Genomic DNA, 5849 nt, shown 5'->3' with positions numbered 1-5849 from the left:
TAAATAGGGCCACAAAGTCTGCACGAGGAGGAGGTCGGGGTGGATGTAGGGGTCAACAAAACATCACATACTGCTGTTCTAGAGTCCTGTTTTAAACTAAAAGTTCCTCAATTTAATCAAATTTGATGTGTGACATATCACAACTCAACATATCTTTGCCATGTTTGCTGTTTAAATAATTGGAAACATAAAAGTTAATTGCCTTAAAGCAATTAAAAAGCTTAAGTAGCTCATATGCAGGTACAGGATTTGGCAGTGGTGATGCCAGAGACTGTTTGACCCTAAATAATCATTATTAATATGATTACAGTCATTGTGATGAGAGTAAAGTAGATGATGTATGTATAGGACCTTATAGTCTGCATCAGGAGGAGGTCGGGGTGGATGAAGGGCTCAGCACAACATCACAATCAACTAACCCATAGCTGTTTCAAGTCGAAAGATTGTTTTAGCCACAATAACTGAAACTGCATTTTGTTAAATATCTAAAACAAACAAAGATATAATAATGGTATCAGTCCAATGCATTTAGCTTTTTTAGCAAATGAATTACACTCAAAGTCCATGTGTAGGGAGGTGCAGAGAGTCATACCTGGACTGTATGTTGGACTTTTACTGCTGCTGGGTTATTTACAGTCTGATCACATGTGTGTTACGGCTGAACAATCAATCTAAATATTATCAACACGGACAAGCGCAGCGTCCAAATCTCAGGAGCTGCAGGTTCCGGATAAAAAAATCAAAAATGTGTCACAATAGATGAGTTGAGACGAAGCGCCGCAGAGACGATAAATCATGTCGTCCAGACGCACCGTGAAACCGCCAAACATGCTCGTCTGGTGCAGTCTGCAGCAACAAACACGTGGGGAAAAGAAATGCAAAAGTTCTCACTGCAGCTGCTGCTCATATTGCAGCCTCTATATTTGGTTGGTATTATTAACATATCTACATGCTGCTCTTTGTGAGTGGCTGTCGTTATACTCTTCGCTCACACTTAAATGCCTCAAAAAAAATGAATTCCTGAGAACTATAAGCTCCAACACATGGGGTGCTTCTCCACAAATCGTTTTATTTGCTGTCTTTCCATCTGCTTTGAATACACGGAGGGATTCTAAACGTATCTCACTCGCTTATGTGATTGTTTACGTCCCTCTGTTCAGTTTTCTTCCTCCGTTTATCACATTTATTTTTATTATCAGCTCTTTATGCACCTTAGCGCTGCTTATGCATATTGAATTATACCTTCAGAGAGAAAAACTATGCGTGTTTTCTGCATGAGAAACCCTGTGAAGGCGGTTGGTTTGTATGAAAACATGATCTAAACCTGCTCTTCCTTTGCTGCGATTACGTTGTGCACCCGAGTGAATGATTTAAGCGATGTCTATGTGCCGTGCTGCACATGGTGGTGACCTGTGAGGAAGATGAAACACAACAAGTGATTTAAACATTTACGGACTCGATCATTACTTCTGCATCAGCTGGATCCTTACACTGTTAGTTTATGGCTAAAAATAGACAAAAAATACACTCCCGTCTCGCTCTTTCTCTTCATGCCTGTGCCGTAAATCTTCCTTCACGATGATTAATCACGGCTGTCTTCGGGCCCAGAGGTCGGCAGCTTCTCCCCTCGGTGGGCAGCTCACACCTGAACGTGCTGCATTCAGGTCTCGCAGGAAAACTCTGTACATGTGAGCTTCCTGCCTCCACCTTCCTCCTGTATTGACGATTTGATGGTGGTGGCAGTAAACTTAATAAAAGATCATGTTTGGGCGGAAAAAATAGAAGAATCTTTCTACAACACCACAAATGAAAACCCTGCAGTTTGACACCATTTGGCAGCAACAAAAAGCAGCTTTGCTATTGTAATAATTAGATTTGATTCATATGCATCAAGCAATTTCTGCAATCATGCATCAAAATGTGGCCCTTTTCTGATGTAGAATACACAATATACAACCCTGTGAAGCCTGACACCTGCAGGTACGTTCATGAAAGCATGTTTTTATTAGAAAATCACAAGAATGACACCATTTATCAGAGCCAGAAACTGTAAAAACTGAAAAAAATCTGGATAATTAACCAAATTCAAGCTTTAAATTGTGATATTTAATCAAAGTGATATTATTGTTGATGATTTTTTCAAATGAAACATGTGGAATAAACCATTTTAATTAACCAGATTCTTTAAAATGCTAAAAAAAATTCCAATTCCACCATCACTGATGAAGCTGTGACCAACAATCACGTCAGAAATCGACTGAACTGCAGGATGTGTTTTTAACTTAATTAATTACTAATTTTAAAAATGTAGTAAAAGTAGTACAAAGAAAATAATTTTCAGCCAAAGTGTTTTTAAAATAGTTTTTTAAAATTTGTTTTTAACTTCATTATGAATTTTTGAAAAATTAGTAAAAAGTAGTTAAAAAAAAAAGATATTTTTGAACAAAAATATTTTTGAATTAATTTATTTTATTTTGTTTTTTAAATTAATTAGTAATTTTTAAGAAAATGTAGTAAAATGGGTAAAAGGGAGAATATTTTTAAGTATTTTTAAATTAATTTATTTTGAGAATGTATTTGTGGAAAACAATATTGATACAGAAAATTTGAAAAAAAAATTCTCAATATCTGATCTGATAATTAAACATCTTTGGTTGAACCTTCAAAAGAAGCTTCATAATTAATACAATAAAATAAGGTTGTTTTTTTTTAAGACATTTTTTAAAATTCCACAGCAGTCAAATTTTCAGTATTACAGGGGAATAGTGCAAAAACATGTTGTGATTGTTTTTTTTAAATCACCAAAAAGACACCATTTATCAGGACAAAAACTTTAGAGTTTAAGCTTAAAATGTTTGCATTTTATTCACTTTATCACTTTATACTGTGGTCACATTCAACAATTAGGTATAAAAAAAAAAAAAATGCACACATCGGCGCAACTGGGAAACCACGACTGACTCAACCATGACCAACAGTCACATGACAAAAATTCTCTTAATTTATATCAAGAGATTCGATAAACCGTTGAAAATCCCACAGCATGGAAGTTTTGCAATGTCACAGCAGCAAAGACAACAATACAAAAATGTCGTAAACATCAGTAAAAAGTTAAAACAAGTAGCGGTAATGTTGTGCAGATTCTTCCATATTTGAAATTCAGATAATGCACATCTATGTGTTAAAAAACAATTATATGGCACAGATTCTCCCATGAACAGCATCACAGATATAATTAATGCTGATATTTTACCGTTTCCTGGACAGTTTGTGGCTCAACTTTCACTTCCATTCCCATTAGAGATCCGGTCGGTTTAATCTCCTCACAATTATTTCATCGGTTTTAATCAGCAAAGTCGGGATGACTGGAGAGCATTTGATCCTATTTGGGGCTTCATTGTCTCAAACAAAGAGTCTCACGGTTGAGAGTTTGGATGCAGACTGAAAGCTGAAGCCTTTTTAGTGGCAATCAGGCTGTGAAATTACTCCATCGGCAGCCAGAAGTTGCTAAATGTTGGCCGAGTTTGGTGAGCTGGCGAAGTTTCGGTGGCAGAAAGGCAGGTCGACTTGATAAAAATCCACTTATTTTCAACAGAAACGCTGTCAAACATGCACACAAACACACAACCAGGTGGTGTTGTGATGACGCTCACCTCCGGATGAGCTGCTGTACGGCTGTTAATCAGCGCCGCGCTTTTTAATTTAGTGCCTCAGAGATCCAGCGAGGAAATTAAAGTAGAGCGTCGAGGCAGCCGTCCGTAAACAGCCGCTCGAATCAAAGCGCGCAGATTGATGAAGTTACAAGAGGAGAAATATATTAAAGTCAGCTGTCAAAGGGAACGAGGAATGATCCTGTAACGGTCAGGAGGAGGTCTGTGATAAAACACACTGTTTAACATGCAGGACAGAATAAAGTCAGGTGTTCTTATTTTATTTATTTTGTTGTTGTTGTTGTCTGAACCGTTGACAGTGCAGGTTGTCCCTCATTGTGTTTTCTGAGGGTTCAGATAAAATTAAATGATTTGTTTGCAAAAAGAGAGTTAGGACACAGATTTTGAATTGAACTTTTGTTAAACTGGGAAAAAAAAGCCAAAAAACTGTTTAAATACGGTTAACATACAGATTAAATGTGCATTACAGGATCATAAAACTACAAAACTATACGTCACACAGACAGCTCTGTCTGCCTGCAAGTTACATTAAGTTGCTTTAATTTTGTTTAGTTAATCAGGAAGTGGTATGTTTTAATGCCCTTTTTCCCCAATTCAGTTTAAACTTTGGGACCGAATGGCAGGAATTAAACCTTGAGATTGATGTTCTGTCGATCCGTAGGTATGAATGAATCAGATTAAGAACAGTTTTAGAAACAAGAACATACCAGCGACTGAGTTTATGGATGGATAAAGGCAGATAAACAACTCGACAACACGCAGCTTTATTTGTTCCTCTGAATGTCACAACCAAAATAAACTAAACCGAAACTAAAGTGCATCATTTAAGCAACACAAAGTAGTTGGAGATACATCCAGCTGATGGTGAAACATCTTTCTACAGCTGAAGAGCAGAGACTCAAAACTGAACTAAAACTTCTCCAAATGACTAAAGGTTTCTGTAAAGACTTCAAATGTGTCGTTTTGAACATATTTTGAGTCGTTTTGTACTCGTTTTAAGTAATTTTGGAGAAGCTTTGAGCTATTTTGGACAATTTTAGACTGAGAGGAAAATCCAACCTTCTGGATAAATAAATAAATGCAGCATGGCTCAGAAACAGTGAACAGAGGAGGAGGTTGTTGGAGATACATCCAGCTGATGGTGGAACATCTTTCTACAGCTGATGAGCAGATCAGAGAGGAAACGTCTGGAGACAGCAACATGTGTCTTCAATTACTTAAAATTAATACAAAATTCTCCAAAGTGACCTTAAATTTGACCAAAGTTCCTCAACGTCTGTCAAAAAAAAAGGACCCAAAATTTACACAGAACGACTCGACGTTTGTCTTCAGGGACTCCAAACTGAACAAAGTGATCCAAACTGTGCTACATGTGAGCTGAATAACTCAAAATTTGTCCAAAATGGCTCAATTTTTGTCCAGAATGACAACAATGACACACTGGATCAATAAAATAAATGCAGCATGGCTCAGAAACAGTGAACAGTTACATATTTATAGAATGTGGAAACAAAACTGTCACAAAACAACACAAGTGAGATACGAACCAACAACAAGACAAAAAATAGACAAAAAAAAAAAAACGTTACAAACAAGACATAAGACGACAAAAACAGGACAGAAAGCAACAAAAAGAGAGACGAAGCAACCACAAAGGCACAAAACTGTCCTGAAAACACACAAAGTCACCAAAATGACTCAAGAAACGACAAAAAGACTACACGAAATGAGGAAAATCCAACCTCCTGGATCAATAAATAAATGCAGCATGGCTCAGAAACAGTGAAAAAAGGAGCATGTTGTTGGAGATACATCCAGCTGATGGTGGAACATCTTTCTACTGCTGATGAGCAGAGCAGAGAGGAAACATCTGGAGAGGCTGAAACATGGAGACAGCTAAATAGTTGTTTTAGGTTTTCATAGTATTACAGTAGAGGGAGATAGTTGTATATTAGTACTAGTTAATTATGTAGGAGCCACCATGTTTCTTGTTTATGGCGTTATGAATGTGTCGTACTGAGTCCTCTCTCCTTCTAGTCATGGTTCTTCTGTCTCCATAGAACTGCAGGACTTTATGTTGCAGTTTAAAAGGAGCCCACGGTGAGTCGAAACGTGCCAGACTGCCTGCAGTTCAGAGGGTTAAATCCAGCTAAAGCCACAGCTGAACACAGAGATACA

Source organism: Stegastes partitus, unplaced genomic scaffold (assembly GCF_000690725.1).
Source record: "Stegastes partitus isolate 25-593 unplaced genomic scaffold, Stegastes_partitus-1.0.2 Scaffold1133, whole genome shotgun sequence".
Taxonomy (NCBI): Eukaryota; Metazoa; Chordata; class Actinopteri; family Pomacentridae; genus Stegastes; species Stegastes partitus.
This window is presented reverse-complemented; position numbering follows the sequence as displayed.